Genomic DNA, 17,328 nt, shown 5'->3' with positions numbered 1-17,328 from the left:
GTGAACATGTCTACATTACAAATGATGTGAGTGTTGCTGAATCAGCGACTAACTGCTGCTGTTGAAGAAATATTTGTGATGTTAGAAAAAAAAAAAAAAACGATAGCAGAGTACAAGGAGGAACTTTGTCCAACAAAAGAGGAGAAGGAGCGACAACATCAACTACTGGACGCTGTTTTCAAGAAACATCAAGTTGTGTTACACATCCAGCCTTCCATCCCTCTTCTTCTGCTTATCTGAGGTCGGGTCGCGGGGGCAGCAGCCTAAGCAGGGAAGCCCAGACTTTCCTCTCCCCAGTCGCTTCGTCCAGCTCTTCCCGGGGGATCCCAAGGCGTTCCCAGGCCAGCTGGGAGACATAGTCTACCCAACGTTTCCTTGGTCTTCCCCGGGGCCTCCTACCGGTCGGATGTGCCCTAAACACCTCCCTAGGGAGGCGTTCGGGTGGCATCCTGACTAGATGCCTGGACCACCTTATCTGGCTGTTCTCGATGTGGAGGAGCAGCAGCTTTACTTTGAGTTCCTCCCGGATGACAGAGCTTCTCACCCTATCTCTAAGGGAGAGACCAGCCACACGGCAGAGGAAACTCATTTAAAATAGAATAGAATAGACTTGATTGTCATTATATTTGCGTATAACTAGATCAAAGACTAAAGGTGCGTTAGGGGGGAACAAATATAGGGTCAAATAAATAACACAAGAGCTAATAAGGGAAAACTAACACTTGAAATAAACAGACCGCTTCGGCCACTTGTACCCGTGATCTTATCCTTTCGGTCATGACCCAAAGCTCATGACCATCGGTGAGGATGGGAACGTATATCGACCGGTAAATTGAGAGCTTTGCCTTCCGGCTCAGCTCCTTCTTCACCACAACGGATCGATACAGCGTCCCCATTACTGAAGACGCCGCACCGATCCGCCTGTCGATCTCACGATCCACTCTTCCCTCGCTTGTGAACAAGACTCCTAGGTACTTGAACTCCTCCACTTGGGGCAGGGTCTCCTCCCCAACCCGGAGATGGCACCCCACCCTTTTCTGTACGAGAACCTTGGACTCGGATTTGGAGGTGCTGATTCTCCATCCCAGTCGCTTCACACTCTGTTGCAAACCGATCCAGTTAGAGCTAAAGTTCCTAGCCAGATGAAGAGACCTAATCGTGCAGCCACCAAACCGGATCCCCTCAACGCCTTGACTGCGCCTAGAAATTCTGTCCATAAAAGTTTTGAACAGAATCGGCGCTTTGGCGGAGTCCAATCCTCACTGGAAACGGGTCCGACTTACTGCCGGCAATGCGGACTAAGCTCTGACACTGATCATACAGGGAGCGGACCGCCACAATAAGACAGTCCAATACCCCATACTCTCTGAGCACTCCCCACAGGACTTCCCGAGGGACACGGTTGAATGCCTTCTCCAAGTCCACAAAGCACATGTAGACTGGTTGGGCAACCTCCCATGCACCCTCAAGAACCCTGCCCAGAGTATAGAGCTGGTCCACAGTTCCACGACCAGGACGAAAACCACACTGTTCCTCCTAAATCTGAGGTTCGACTATGCGGCATAAACTCCTCTCCAGTACTTCTGAATAGACCTTCCCGGGAAGGCTGAGGATGCTTCTACATATTGACACAAATATATAAAAAACACTAACCTTATGACGGATGCTTTTGCAATTGTTTTATTTGATCTTTCACAACACCTGGTGGCCACAATAATTCATGAAGTCAAGCTCATGGCGCAGAATGTTGGCTAACGCAGACTTGTTTGTTACTGGATACTTTCTATCAGACTTTTGTTTTGGAGACTTTGTGTACGTATTAAGCAACTATAATTATTTGATATGCTTAAAAGTGCTGTTTTAGCTTAGCTGTTGTGTAGCTGCTCGCTCCTTGTAGCTTACAGCAGGTGTGTCCAAAGTGCAGCCCATAACTATGTTTTTAATTGACAACGGGGAGTTTTGAAAATGTGGTATTTGCGTGTCGGTCCAATCAGCAGCAGTTACGCCCTGTTTCATCATTAAATGGGTTGTACTTGTATAGCGCTTTTCTACCTTCAAGGTACTCAAAGCGCTTTGACACTACTTCCACATTTACCCATTCACACACACATTCACACACTGATGGAGGGAGCTGCCATGCAAGGCGCCAACCAGCACCCATCAGGAGCAAGGGTGAAGTGTCTTGCTCAGGACACAACGGACATGACGAGGTTGGTTCTAGGTGGGATTTGAACCAGTGACCCTCGGGTTGCGCACAGCCACTCTCCCACTGCGCCACGCCGTCCCTATTGGACCTAAGTCTTTGGCTTGGTAGGCGGGTACGAGGCTACCAAGCCAGGTGGTACGAGCACGAGCACGGAGGTGCCTTTGTAGTGGTGTCGCAGCTCAGTGGTCGTGCCGTCAGGTAACACCAGGAAGGTTCCTTCTGTGCGACATTCACCGGTGCTTTTTTTCTCCCTGGACTCCGACTTCATATCTGGTGTTGTCCCTCAGACCTCGGCCAAGAAGCCACGTAAACAGTGTGAAGAATGTGGGCGATAAGAGTGTGTGTGCGTGGGCATGAACTTGCACCCACTTTCAACTGGAACTCAGGACATATGATTAGTTGCACGGCCTATTCTAATCTATATTAAACAGCGTCCGGGGCTTGCGTCCACTGCGGGGGTGCGTCATCGCTCTCTCGGTGTGGGTCGTTGTGCTCTTCGTCTGCTGGCCGTTGTTTCCTCCTCCGTGCTGCTCTCCCGCTCGTTCCTCCCTCGCCCTTTTTGTACTCTAGCAGGTGTGTAATATACGTACCTGGCTCAGATTGCCGCTGCAGTGTCGCTTCGCGTGTGTCATGCCTCTCCTCGCCGCCACATGCCCCGCCTCCTGGCCTCCAGGTGGGCCCGCGCTGCTGCTTTCCGCCCATTGTCGGCCCGTCGGCTGTGTCTCTCCACACATACAATGTCTGCTTTCACTGGGATGCCGACTGATGGGATGTTCATATCTTCCCGTTTAGATGAAGAATTAATCATCGCAAACGGTTAAAAAGGGTGGGTGCAAAAGAGCATATTACTTAATCTTTCTAGCCATCTGTCTAAGTTGGATGTCAGTGTTGACCAAGTTCTCGGTTTATGTCCACAACCTTCTACTAAATAAGTGAGAAGCATGATTTATATTCTAGAATTAGCTTTCACCATCTTAGAGGTGAGGAAGCAGCTCAGTATGTCAATATAGCAGCATAAGCTAGTTACTTCTGTGATCAATGCGCCGCTAAAAGTAGGTCCTTAGCGTTAGCGCTTATAATAACAATATCACTAATACTTGGTTAATATTCAGGTCACAAAATGTAAATGGTGTATTGTTGGCAATTTTTTTGGAGGACTTTGTGGGTCAAATAGAGGAACTCCCATTGACTCCAATGTTAACTGATTTTTGCTCACGTTTATTTAATAATTACATTCATAAAAGTTTGAAACAAATGTCTTACATAAGGATTGTGAACGATAGGCAACATTTTAAAAAAGTGCAGTTTCCTTTGAATTTGTCAGATAAGTAAACAGTCCTTCAAATTAAAGATGTAAAACAATTGAGGTTGTTTATAGATATTATCCACTATGAAGTTACAGTCAAACTAAGCACACAAGGGAAAGTACATTCATATACACATAATGTACACATGTGTAAGAATCATGTTAACCACCAAAATATTGTCTTGTTCTCCTAAAGCCAATATCGAGTATCCTTAGGTGAGCTGACCGTATCGTCACACCCTTAGTTGAAAGCACACCATCCCCATGACATGACACTTCCACGTGATGTAGAACAGGAGTCCCACATTTTAGACATACACACACATCTGAAGAATATAAAAAAATAAATATATTTGGTGGGCCAAACAAAATGACTCGGCAAACCAATGTTTGGTATGGGCGATATGACCTCAAATCTATATCCTAATAACAATACATGTCACGATATATAATTTGGTGTATAATTGATACTAGAAGAATTTTAAAGTGGGTTACAAAAGCTCCTAATTTGGCAGCTGACATATGCAGTAACATATTGTATCATTCATAATTGTATTATTTTGTTGAAAAAAATATTTTTAATGTACTTGTTTATTTACTGTTAATATCTGGTTACTTTATTTGGGAAAATAATACTGGAAATTATGTAATATTTTACTGCATATTTCAACAACTAAATTAACGCGGGTGCAGGAAGAGACCAGGTACCGGACCATACCTCCTTCGGGAAGCCACGGAAAGGCTGGCCAGGAGTGCCCTAACTCTCACCAGCTGGCCGCCACGTTTGCCGCGGCGCCGGTGGCGCTTTCGCCGGGGGGGAGGAGCCAGTGGGCGGAAAAGGAAAGGAGGAATCCGGCCAGGTGAGAACGCTGACTTGGTCGTCGAAAAACCAACGTCGAAGTTGATCATGTCCGTGTGAGAGGGACACAGATCCAACAGTGTTTGGCGATCATACACAAACAGTGAGTTGACAGGGACAACAAAAAACGTGAACAGCACAAAAACAAACAGAACTGACAGCGAGAGACGACAGGCCACAGCACACACTGGCGCCATCTTGGATTGTTATAACTGCGGCTCAATTACTAATATTAATAAGGTAAACAAGTTATCTTTTGAAGGTGTAGTCAGTAATTTAAAAACTTCTTCCCAGTTTAACTGTGGTGACACTATCTAAATGAAAGCAAAACAGATGTCATCTTTCTTGGCCAACATGTTGACTGTGCTCATGCTTCTTTTATAACAGACATGTCTCTAAAGATGAATGTGAAAATGACTGTAATTATTGTCCACCAGCAGGGGGAGCTCATCACTAGTACTACTGTGTGGAGGCTGGCATGTGGTACATTATTTCCTGTGTGTGTATGACTTATTCAGAGGGAGAACAGCACACTTTCACGTATGGTGTCTACCATTAAGGATTGCAGGAATGACTTTTAGGATGTTTTTATATGAATAAGGTGGATTGGATGTTGGCCTGGGAAGGCATTCCCCTGAAAGTCTTCTTCATGTGTCAGCTGGAAGTACCCTGACTGCTGTGAGGGGAAATTGATGAGATTGTGAGATCATATGTTGGTGCAGGACAATGTCTCATGTGACTGAGCAAAACTGGACTTTTCTAAAGAATGTTTGTTTTCTCCTGTCCCGCAGACCTCAATGAAGCACATCGTCCTCGTGAGCAGGAGGATGAACCAAAGTCCTCCAACATACACGAGGAAGAAGAGGTACCACATTCCCAACATATCAAAGAGGGAGGAGAGGAGCCACAACCCCCCACATTAAAGAGGAAGACGAGACGCCACAGACCCATAATGTTAAACTGACCCTTCACATTAAAGGGCAAGCGGAGGACCCACTGATCTTACACATCAAAAATGCAGAGGAGGACCCACTGAACCCTCACATTAAAGAGGAAGAGGAGGAGCAAGAGCCACCGCACATTAAAGAGGAAGAGGAGGAAGAGGGCATCAGTCAGCCTAAATGGTTGGAGGAGTTCCCAGTGACTGGTGTCCCTGTGAAGAGTGAAGATGATGAGGTGAAAGGTGAAAGTGAGGAGAGGGGAGGGGGGGAGCCTCCAAGCAGCAGCTCAACACAACACATGACAACAGAAGCTGATGGAGACCACTGTGGAGGATCACAAGCAGACAAGCTCTTAGCTCCACTATCAGATAGTGAGGACACAACGTCACACTCTCCTGACACTGATGATGAAGACTCTAAAGATGATAAGACATGTCACACTGACAACACTCACTTCACATCTTCTCACTCTCACAAAACTTTTAAATACCATTGTAGTCTGAAAGTACACATGAAAACACACACTGGAAAAAAAAACTTTTTCATGTTCTATCTGTGGTAAAGATTTTACCCAGAGGCCACATTTGAAGGTACACATGAGAACACACACTGGAGAAAAACCCTTTTCATGTTCAATCTGCGGTAAAGATTTTACTCGAAGGGAAAATTTCAAAAAGCATATGAGAATACACACTACAGAAAAACCTTTTTCCTGTTCAATCTGCAGTAAATATTTTGCGCAACGGCACTATTTGAAAGAACACGTGAGAACACACTGGAGAAAAACCTTTTACATGTTCAGTATGTTGTAAAAGTTTTTTACAAAGTCAGCATTTGAAAAGACACATGAGAAGACACCCAGGAGAGAAAGTGTTGAGTTGCAGTGTGTGTGGTGAAAGATTGTCTTCTAAGTACCAGTGTAAGAAACACAAGTGTGCTGGTGAGAACAGCAGCAGCAAATGAAACTGCAGGATTTGAAATAAACTGTCCAGACTTTCATTTTGACTTTCTAACAACATCAGCACATAGTTTCTAACATTTATAGATGAGCTATTTTAGATTATTTCCTTTTTTCAGTCAAGTACATGTTTTAATATACAACATTGTGAACACAACACTTTGACTGTAAAGGTGAGAATAAACAGGACAAAACATGTTGCAAATACTTTTTGTGTATAGAGGTATTCAGAAATTATTTTTCATTATTAATGATGTTATAAAGAACTCCTTTATATGATGTATATATTTGTTTTACATGTGTTCATACCTTTGCTTTTGAGTACACATAAATCCCTCTTAGTTCATATTTACTGGTTCACATCTGAAACATCTTCTGGACCACTTCTGGAAGCATATTATTATTTACTTTATACATCATACGAACAATTGTCTTTTATACAATTTTAAAATGTGTGACTATGAATCCTTTTTTGTGTCTCAATAATCCATTCTTTAAATGATCTTTATTACTCTCTTTTGTAAATGAATATTGTTATATATGCATGTCCCCTTTATGCAATACGTAGATTAGAGAAAATGGCAACATTATATGTGTGAGGTTATGAAGGATAGTTTTGTTTTTAATGATCTACTTTTCTTATTATAAAACTACACATGACAAGTGTTTTTTAAAGTTGCTCATGATTTATCCCCCTTGTTTAGAATTCCTCAAACATTATCAATTTCAGAAAACATGGGAACGTTTGGGAAAAGTTAATTATGTACATCATCCCACAGAACTTTACTGTACATCCATCCATTTGTTCTACCACTTGTCTCTTTCATTTTATATGTATAGCCTTTAATCACATACTTGTCCCCCGTGTAATGGAATCGCCGAGTGCCATCCAGCTGTCAAGGTGCTGCTTAAGTAGCACCAGGGTCAATTGGAAGCAGCTGTGCATGTCCCACAACTCCGCCCACAAAGGCAACACAGGAACTTTAGGAGGAAGGAGAAATGTAAGAACAAGGTCAACTGCACCAAAAGAGGAAAACTGACTGTTGGAACCAAATTTCCTTATTTGTTTATATTGTTTTTATTTTGTTTTCTCTGATTGATTGCTGGCTTCAGTTCATGCTGAGTTTCCCTTTCAGCACGCGTCAAACTGGTCAACAGTATCAGCCCAAAGATAAGTGCTGTACAATGAGAATAAAATGCCTCATAGCCGATTATACAAATGTGATGGATTCATCTTGATACTGTCCTGCCACAGTGAATAGGTTTCCCTTTGAAAGGGCAAAGTCCTTGCAGGGTCTTTTGTCCTAAAGACTGTCTGGATAAAGTGAGGAGAATATAATATAGGAAAACAATTTATTTTACAAATAAACTAGAATAACTATAACATTTTTACAGGTAGCTAAATTGGACAGAACACCTGCATCATCTTCTCAACAACACCCACATTCTTACATTAAGAATGGTGGTGTTAAATACAAAGTGCATTCAGATACAAACAATTATTTTTGATCTTTACTCTATTAAAGGACACATATGTGCACATGTATGCACTGATTAAAAATACAGAACAATAATGCCCACGTTTAGACTTTCTCCATCAAACGCCATCTTGCTTTCTCCTTCTTCTTTCTATTTCCAGCAGACTAGTAGAACATCTTAGGTGTATTGCTGCCCTCCACAGTCTATTAACAAAATGTCCTCCTTCTGTCCTATGGCCCACACTACAGACTTGGACACAAACAGGACAGAATGTAAAAAGCAGCTTTAAGGAGGTCAAAACAAAATGTATGCATTCTTTCTAACGGCCGCTGGGTGGCAGCAGAGGCTCCATGTATCACCTGAAGAAACATTTGACTTCTGACCTTTCCACATTATTTCTCTCATCTTTACTGCTGGAGTTCAGCTCACTGAGGATGTAAGCTACATTTTGGTATCTTAATTATCTTTAATTATTCATAAACAGGCTTAAAACAAACCATTATTATCATTACTACCTCATTTGTTTTCACTCTCTACTAATTAAAACTATTCTAGCATGAAAACATTCAGGATGTTCATACAAACAATATTACACATCCCCAAACGTACCATTTTATTATGGTATTCATATAATATTACATTTAATATACACATGGTCATAACAGTGCTGACAATTTAAATTCCCTGTGGGGATTAATAAAGTATTTCTGATTCTGATAATTACATCACTCTCATAAAGCCTTTAATGCTGAATATGTTTTTTACCATAGGTCAGCTTCACCATGTTGGAATATTGACTGCTGATATTATTTTTCTATTGTTTAGAATATTACTCGCTACTCTTTTTCTTTGCTCAAATGAACAGGATGAAAGTGTCTTTAATTGTCACTACTGAGTGTAACTATATATAATTATGTATATAATAATCTTCCATTCTTCACCTTCATTACCGCTTGATTTAACTCTCATCTTATTTTATCCAGAGAGAACTTGACCATAAAAAGATGTCTGCACATCAATAAACTGTCACTAAACTTCAATACAACTAAATATTATCATATTTGGAGTTTGTAAAAATGTAAAACACAAATTATGATGGATAATATTGAAATTAAAGGAATTAAGGTAATCGCATTTTTCTGAGTTAATATAGATGATGAAGTAAGCTGGACACTACATGTAAGTCATATAAAGAAAACAATAAAACAATGGAGTGCAATACGAAATAGAATAAAATACATACTTACAAATATTAACTAGAATTATTGTACCCAACTTTAGTTGAGTCATACATTGTTTATTGCATAAAAGTGTGGGGACATACATATAAAACAATCACACATCAATATTCATATTACAAAAGAGAGTAATAAAGACAATTAATAGAATGGATTATAGAGACCCAACAAATGATTCATAAAGTCACACATTTTAAAATTAAATGATCTTATATAAAAGACAATTGTTTAAATGATGTATAAAGTAAATAATAATATGCTTCCAGAAGTGGTCCAGAAGATGTTTCAGATGTGAACCAGTAAATATGAACTAAGAGGGATTTATTATTATTATTATTATTATTATTCCATTCCAAGATGGCGGCGCCCGAACGGGCTGCAACATTGCGGAGCTGCTGCTAAAGATGGAACATTTGGCAGAAATACCGGACAATTCCACAAACTTTATGGCTGGCTCACATCGTGGTCACTCCGTGATCACGTACGACCGCCAGACACTTCTGGATGTGGACACATCGGGCCGTTTTGGACCGATAGACACTTGCGTGCTAGACTTGCTAACTAGCATGGGAATACATCGGCGGCTACATCCAGCGGCCTGTGAAGCAGGGGAGTCTAGTAGCAGCGGGGGCCGTCTACGGAGCAGACGCCAGCGGTGTGATCGGAAACGCGGATGTCGAGCGGGGCTTAAAACAAAGCAGAAGGCTAATCCCCACAGAACACCACTTCCCTCCACCCTGAAGACGGATTTAAATAAAGGATGCGAGACTACTGGTCTGGGTAAGGAGTCTGTTAAATTAGAACAAGTTTTTTCTGCTTTGAGTGTTTCAGAGTTGGACATGTGTTTTACTGAGGTGGCTAACTATGATGCGTGCAGTTTATCAAAGCAACAAACAAACAATCGGAAAATCCCCGTTACTGAGGTGGCTAACCATGATGCGTGCAGTTTATCAAAGCAACAATCAAACAATCGGAAAATTCCTGTCGTATCAATTCCTAGATATGGTCGTAACTATACTAAATGCACCGGGCATAATAAACACAACATTATTAATATTGCTACTACGGATAATTTGATCAAAAACTCCCTAAAACAGCCCACTACCTATAATATAGGTTTTTTAAACATAAGATCATTGTCTCCTAAAACGTTGTAAGTTAATGATATTATCAGAGACAACAATCTTAACGTCATCGGTCTCAGCGAAACCTGGCTTAAACCAAACGACTTTTTTGCGCTAAATGAGGCATGTCCTCCTAACTTTACACATGCGCATATTGCCCGTCCGCTCAAAAGGGGTGGGGGGGTTGCACTAATATACAACGAAAACTTTAACCTTAGTCCTAACATAAATAATAAATATAAATCGTTTGAGGTGCTTACTATGAGGTCTGTCACACCGCTGCCTCTACACCTGGCTGTTATCTACCGCCCCCCAGGGCCCTATTCGGACTTTATTAATGAATTCTCAGAGTTCTTTGCTGATCTAGTGACACACGCCGATAATATAATCATAATGGGGGACTTTAATATCCATATGAATACCCCATCGGACCCACCGTGCGTAGCGCTCCAGACTGTAATTGATAGCTGTGGTCTCACACAAATAATAAATGAACCCACGCATCGCAACGGTAATACGATAGACCTAGTGCTTGTCAGGGGCATCACCGTTTCCAAAGTTACGATACTCCCGTATACTAAAGTATTGTCTGATCATTACCTTATAAAATTCGAGGTTCAGACGCATGTTCGTCAAACTAATAATAATAATAACTGCTATAGCAGCCGCAACATTAATACAGCCACAACGACAACTCTTGCTGACCTACTGCCCTCGGTAATGGCACCATTCCCAAAGTATGTGGGCTCTATTGATAACCTCACTAACAACTTTAACGACGCCCTGCGCGAAACCATTGATAACATAGCACCGCTAAAGTTAAAAAAGGCTCCAAAAAAGCGCACCCCGTGGTTTACAGAAGAAACTAGAGCTCAGAAATTATTATGTAGAAAGCTGGAACGCAAATGGCGCACGACTAAACTTGAGGTGCACCATCAAGCATGGAGTGATGGTTTAATAACTTATAAACACATGCTTACCTTAGCTAAAGCTAAATATTACTCAAATCTCATCCACCGTAATAAAAACGATCCTAAATTTTTGTTTAGTACGGTAGCATCGCTAACCCAACAAGGGACTCCTTCCAGTAGCTCAACCCACTCAGCTGATGACTTTATGCAATTCTTTAGTAAGAAAATTGAAGTCATTAGAAAGGAGATTAAAGACAATGCGTCCCAGCTACAACGGGGTTCTATTAACACTGACACGATTGTATATACGGCGGATACTGCCCTCCAAAATAGTTTCTCTCGTTTTGAGGAAATAACATTAGAGGAATTGTTACAACGTGTAAATGGAATAAAACAGACAACATGTTTACTTGACCCTCTTCCTGGGAAACTGATCAAGGAGCTCTTTGTATTATTAGGTCCATCAGTGCTAAATATTATAAACTTATCACTCTCCTCGGGCACTGTTCCCCTAGCATTCAAAAAAGCGGTTATTCATCCTCTCCTTAAAAGACCTAACCTCGATCCTGACCTCATGGTAAATTACCGACCGGTGTCTCACCTTCCCTTTATTTCAAAAATCCTTGAAAAAATTGTTGCGGAGCAGTTTAAATGAACACTTAGCGTCTAACAAGCTATGTGAACCTTTCAATCCGGTTTCAGGGCAAATCACTCCACGGAGACAGCCCTCGCAAAAATGACTAATGATCTATTGCTAACGATGGATTCTGATGCGTCATCTATGTTGCTGCTCCTCGATCTTAGCGCTGCTTTCGATACCGTCGATCATAATATTTTATTAGAACGTATCAAAACACGAATTGGTATGTCAGACTTAGCCCTGTCTTGGTTTAACTCTTATCTTACTGATAGGATGCAGTGTGTCTCCCATAACAATGTGACCTCGGACTACGTTAAGGTAACGTGTGGAGTTCCCCAGGGTTCGGTCCTTGGCCCTGCACTCTTCAGCATCTACATGCTGCCGCTAGGTGACATCATACGCAAATACGGTATTAGCTTTCACTGTTATGCTGATGACACCCAACTCTACATGCCCCTAAAGCTGACCAACACGCCGGATTGTAGTCAGCTGGAGGCGTGTCTTAATGAAATTAAACAATGGATGTCCGCTAACTTTTTGCAACTCAACGCCAAAAAAACGGAAATGCTGATTATCGGTCCTGCTAGACACCGAACTCTATTTAATAATACAACTCTAACATTTGACAACCAAACAATTAAACAAGGCGACACGGTAAAGAATCTGGGTATTATCTTCGACCCAACTCTCTCCTTTGAGGCACACATTAAAAGCGTTACTAAAACGGCCTTCTTTCATCTCCGTAATATCGCTAAAATTCGCTCCATTCTGTCCACTAAAGACGCTGAGATCATTATCCATGCGGTTTGTTACGTCTCGCCTCGACTACTGTAACGTATTATTTTCGGGTCTCCCCATGTCTAGCATTAAAAGATTACAGTTGGTACAAAATGCGGCTGCTAGACTTTTGACCAGAACAAGAAAGTTTGATCACATTACGCCTGTACTGTATATACCTTTATATACATATATACAAACATATATACCTATACTGTATATACCTTAATATACATATATACAAACATATATACCTATACTGTATATACCTTTATATACATATATACATACATATATACCTATACTGGCTCACCTGCACTGGCTTCCTGTGCACTTAAGATGTGACTTTAAGGTTTTACTACTTACGTATAAAATACTACACGGTCTAGCTCCATCTTATCTTGCCGATTGTATTGTACCATATGTCCCGGCAAGAAATCTGCGTTCAAAGGACTCCGGCTTATTAGTGATTCCCAAAGCCCAAAAAAAGTCTGCGGGCTATAGAGCATTTTCCGTTCGGGCTCCAGTACTCTGGAATGCCCTCCCGGTAACAGTTCGAGATGCCACCTCAGTAGAAGCATTTAAGTCTCACCTTAAAACTCATTTGTATACTCTAGCCTTTAAATAGACTCCCTTTTTAGACCAGTTGATCTGCCGTTTCTTTTCTTTTTCTTCTATGTCCCACTCTCCCGTGTGGAGGGGGTCCGGTCCGATCCGGTGGCCATGTACTGCTCGCCTGTGTATCGGCTGGGGACATCTCTGCGCTGCTGGTCCGCCTACGCTTGGGATGGTTTCCTGCTGGCTCCGCTGTGAACGGGACTCTCGCTGCTGTGTCTTGGATCCTCTTTGGACTGGACTCTCGCGACTGTGTTGGATCCATTGTGGATTGAACTTTCACAGTATCATGTTAGATCCGCTCGACAGCCATTGCTTTCCTCCTCTCTAAGGTTCTCATAGTCATCATTGTCACCAATGTCCCACTGGGTGTGAGTTTTCCTTGCCCTTATGTGGGCCTACCGAGGATGTCGTGGTGGTTTGTGCAGCCCTTTGAGACACTAGTGATTTAGGGCTATATAAGCAAACATTGATTGATGATTGATTGATTATGTGTACTCAAAAGCAAAGGTATGAACACATGTAAAACAAATATGTACATCATATAAAGGAGTTCATCTATGGAATCATCTAGAATTACAAAATAAAATATGTAACACGTCATTCTTCAAAAAACATACAAAACACTATTATGAATAAGTATAAAGGTAAATTATGGATATTTACACATACAATGTTTATTGTCCATCCATCCATCCATTTTTTACCGCTTATTCCCTTTCGCCTATCTCAGCTACAATCGGGCGGAAGGCAGGGTACACCCTGGACAAGTCGCCACCTCATCGCAGAATGTTTATTGTATGTAACATAATTTTATGTACTGTTTATTCGCACCCTTTCAGTCAAATTGTTCTGTTCATTTCAAAGTACACAAATGTGTATATTAAATCATGTATTTGACTGTAATAAAATCGCTAATCTGAAGTGTCTAATCTATAAATGTTAGAATCATATTAACCAGATTGTTAGACAAACAACAATGTCACACATGTTATATGTGCTGATGTTGTTAGAAAGTCAAAATGAAAGTCTGGACAGTTTATTTCAAATCCTGCAGTTTCATTTGCTGCTGCTGTTCTCACCAGCACACTTGTGTTTCTTACACTGGTACTTAGAAGACAATCTTTCACCACACACACTGCAACTCAACACTTTCTCTCCTGGGTGTCTTCTCATGTGTACTTTAATAGATCTTAGGTGAGATAAGCGTTTATTGCAGATTGAACAGAAGTATGGTTTTTCACCGGAGTGCGTTCTCATGTGTGATTTTAATTGCTGACTTTCTATTTAACTTTTACCACATACTGAACATATAAAAGGTTTTTCACCAGTGTGTGTTCTCATGTGTACTTTTAAACTACAATTTATACAGCACGTTTACCACAATCTTAGCAGGAAAAAGTTTTTTCTCCAGAGTGTACTCTCATGTGTTTTTTCAAATTGTTCCTTCGAGTAAAATCTTTACCGCAGATTGAACATGAAAATGCTTTTTCTCCAGTGTGTGTTCTCATGTGTACTTTCAAACTGTGATTTCTTACAAAACTTTTACCACATTCTAAACAGGAGAAAGTTTTTTCTTTAGTATGTATTCTCATGTGTTCTTTTAAATTTTGATTTAGTACAAAACTTTTACCACATTCTGAGCAGGAAAAAGGTTTTTCTCCAGTGTGTGTTCTCATGTGTACTTTTAAATTGTGATTTCTTACAAAATTTTTACCACATTCTAAACAGGAAAAAGTTTTTTCTGTAGTGTGTATTCTCATGTGTTCTTTTAAACTTTGATTTAGTACAAAACTTTTACCACATTCCGAGCAGGAAAAAGGTTTTTCTCCAGTGTGTCTTCTCATGAGTACTTTCAACTGTTGACTTACAACAAAACCTTCACTACAGATTGAACAAGAAACAAGGTTTTTCTCCAGTGTATCTTCTCATGTGTGCCTTGAAATAATCCTTTTGAACAGAATTTTTACCGCAGATTGAACATGAAAAAGGTCTTTCTCCAGTGTGTATTCTAATGTGTAATTTTAAACTTTGATTTAATACAAAACTTTTACCACATTCTGAGCAGGAAAAAGGTTTTTCTCCAGTGTGTCTTCTCATGTGTGCCTTGAAATGGTCCCTTTGAGTAAAACCTTTACCACAGATTGAACAAGAAAAAGGTTTTTCTCCAGTGTGTGTTCTCATGTGTCTTTTCAAATGGTGACTTTGTGCAAAACCTTTACTACAGAGTGAACAAGAAAAAGGTTTTTCTCCAGTGTGTGTTCTCATGAGTCTTTTCAGACTACAATGGTATTTAAAAGTTTTGTGACAGTGAGAACATGTGAAGCGAGTGTTGTCAGTGTGACATGTCTTATCATCTTTAGAGTCTTCATCATCAGTGTCAGGAGAGTGTGACGTTGTGTCCTCACTATCTGATAGTGGAGCTAAGAGCTTGTCTGCTTGTGATCCTCCACAGTGGTCTCCATCAGCTTCTGTTGTCATGTGTTGTGTTGAGCTGCTGCTTGGAGGCTCCCCCCCTCCCCTCTCCTCACTTTCACCTTTCACCTCATCATCTTCACTCTTCACAGGGACACCAGTCACTGGCATCTTGGTGACATCAACCTCCTCCAGTCCTTCAAGATGTCCTCCCTCTTGACTGATGCTGTGTTCCTCCTCTTCCTCCTTAAAGTGAGGGGTCAGTGGGTCCTCCTCTTCCTTTTTAATGTGAGGGGTCAGTGGCTCTTCCTCTTTAATTTGAGGGCTCAGTGGGTCCTCCTCTTCCTCCTTAATATGAGGGCTCAGTGGATCCACCGCTTCCTTTTCAAAATGGGGTGTCAGTGGGTCCCCCTCTTTCTCTTTAAAATGGCTTATCAGTGGCTCCTCCTCTTTCTTTTTAAAATGGGGGGTCAATGGGTCCTCCTCTTCCTCTTTGATGTGAGTGGTCAGTGGGTCATCCTCTTCTGCTTTAAAATGGGGGATTAGTGGGTGTTCCTCTTCCTTTTTAATGTCGGAGGGCTGTGGCTTCATCCTAAAGCTCAACATCTGTTGCTCAGGGAGAAGATGTTCTTCACAGACATCTGCAGGCCACAAGAAGACAAACACGTTTTAGAAACATCCATGTCTGCTCAGTCACACAAAGCATTCAGTACTTTTACATGCACTTAGGAAAAACAAGTTATTGTATGTACTTTCTTTAAATCTCAGTGACGCACAAACACGCTGCTCTGTACAACATTATTCACAGGAAAAGAAAAACAAACCAGGACAACAAGACTTTATACTATGGATAGACGGTTGATGGTTTATAATCGATTTTGTGATATATTATTTTGAATAGAATTATTAATAAAACTGTTTTAAAACAGGCTACACAGGCTCCTAATTTAGTTGATGAAATATGCAGTAAAATATTTAATCATTTCTAGTAGTATTTTCTCAAATAAAGTAACCAGATATTAACAGTAAATACACAAGTACATTAATAATAATTATTTTGACAAAATAATACAATTAGAAATGACACAATATGTTACTGCATATGTCAGCTGCCAAATTAGGAGCCTTTGTAACCCGTTTTGAAATTCTTCTATTAGCAATCATATACCAAATGATATATCGTGACAGATATTGTTATTAAGATATAGATTTTAAGTCGTATGGCCCATACCAAACATTGTTTCCCCGAGTCATTTTGTTTGGCCCACCAAATATATTTCATTTGTATATTCTTTGGATGTGTGTGTATGTTTAAAATGTAGTACTACTGTTCTACATCACGTGAAAGTGTACATTTAAACCAATGTGGGTGGCACTGGGAGCAGGTGGGTAAAGTGTCTTGCCCAAGGACACAATGGCTCAGATGGCAGAAGCTGGGATTGAACCTGGAACCCTCAAGTTGCTGGCATGGCCGCTCTATCCATCCATCCATCCATCGTCTTCCGCTTATCCGAGGTCGGGTCGCGGGGGAAACAGCCTAAGCAGGGAAACCCAGACTTCCCTCTCCCCAGCCACTTCGTCTAGCTCTTCCCGGGGGATCCCGAGGCGTTCCCAGGCCAGCCGGGAGACATAGTCTTCCCAACGTGTCCTGGGTCTTCCCCGTGGCCTACTAAAGGTTGGACGTGCCCAAAACACCTCCCTAGGGAGGCGTTCGGGTGGCATCCTGACCAGATGCCCGAACCACCTCATCTGGCTCCTCTCGATGTGAAGGAGCAGCGGCTTTACTTTGAGTCCCTCCCGGATGGCAGAGCTTCTCACCCTATCTCTAAGGGAGAGACCTGCCACCCGGCGGAGGAAAC

The sequence above is a fragment of the Nerophis ophidion genome, unplaced genomic scaffold, assembly GCF_033978795.1.
Source record: "Nerophis ophidion isolate RoL-2023_Sa unplaced genomic scaffold, RoL_Noph_v1.0 HiC_scaffold_175, whole genome shotgun sequence".
In the NCBI taxonomy this organism is placed as follows: Eukaryota; Metazoa; Chordata; class Actinopteri; order Syngnathiformes; family Syngnathidae; genus Nerophis; species Nerophis ophidion.
The sequence above is the reverse complement of the archived record's forward strand: the minus strand, read 5'-3'. Positions refer to the sequence as shown.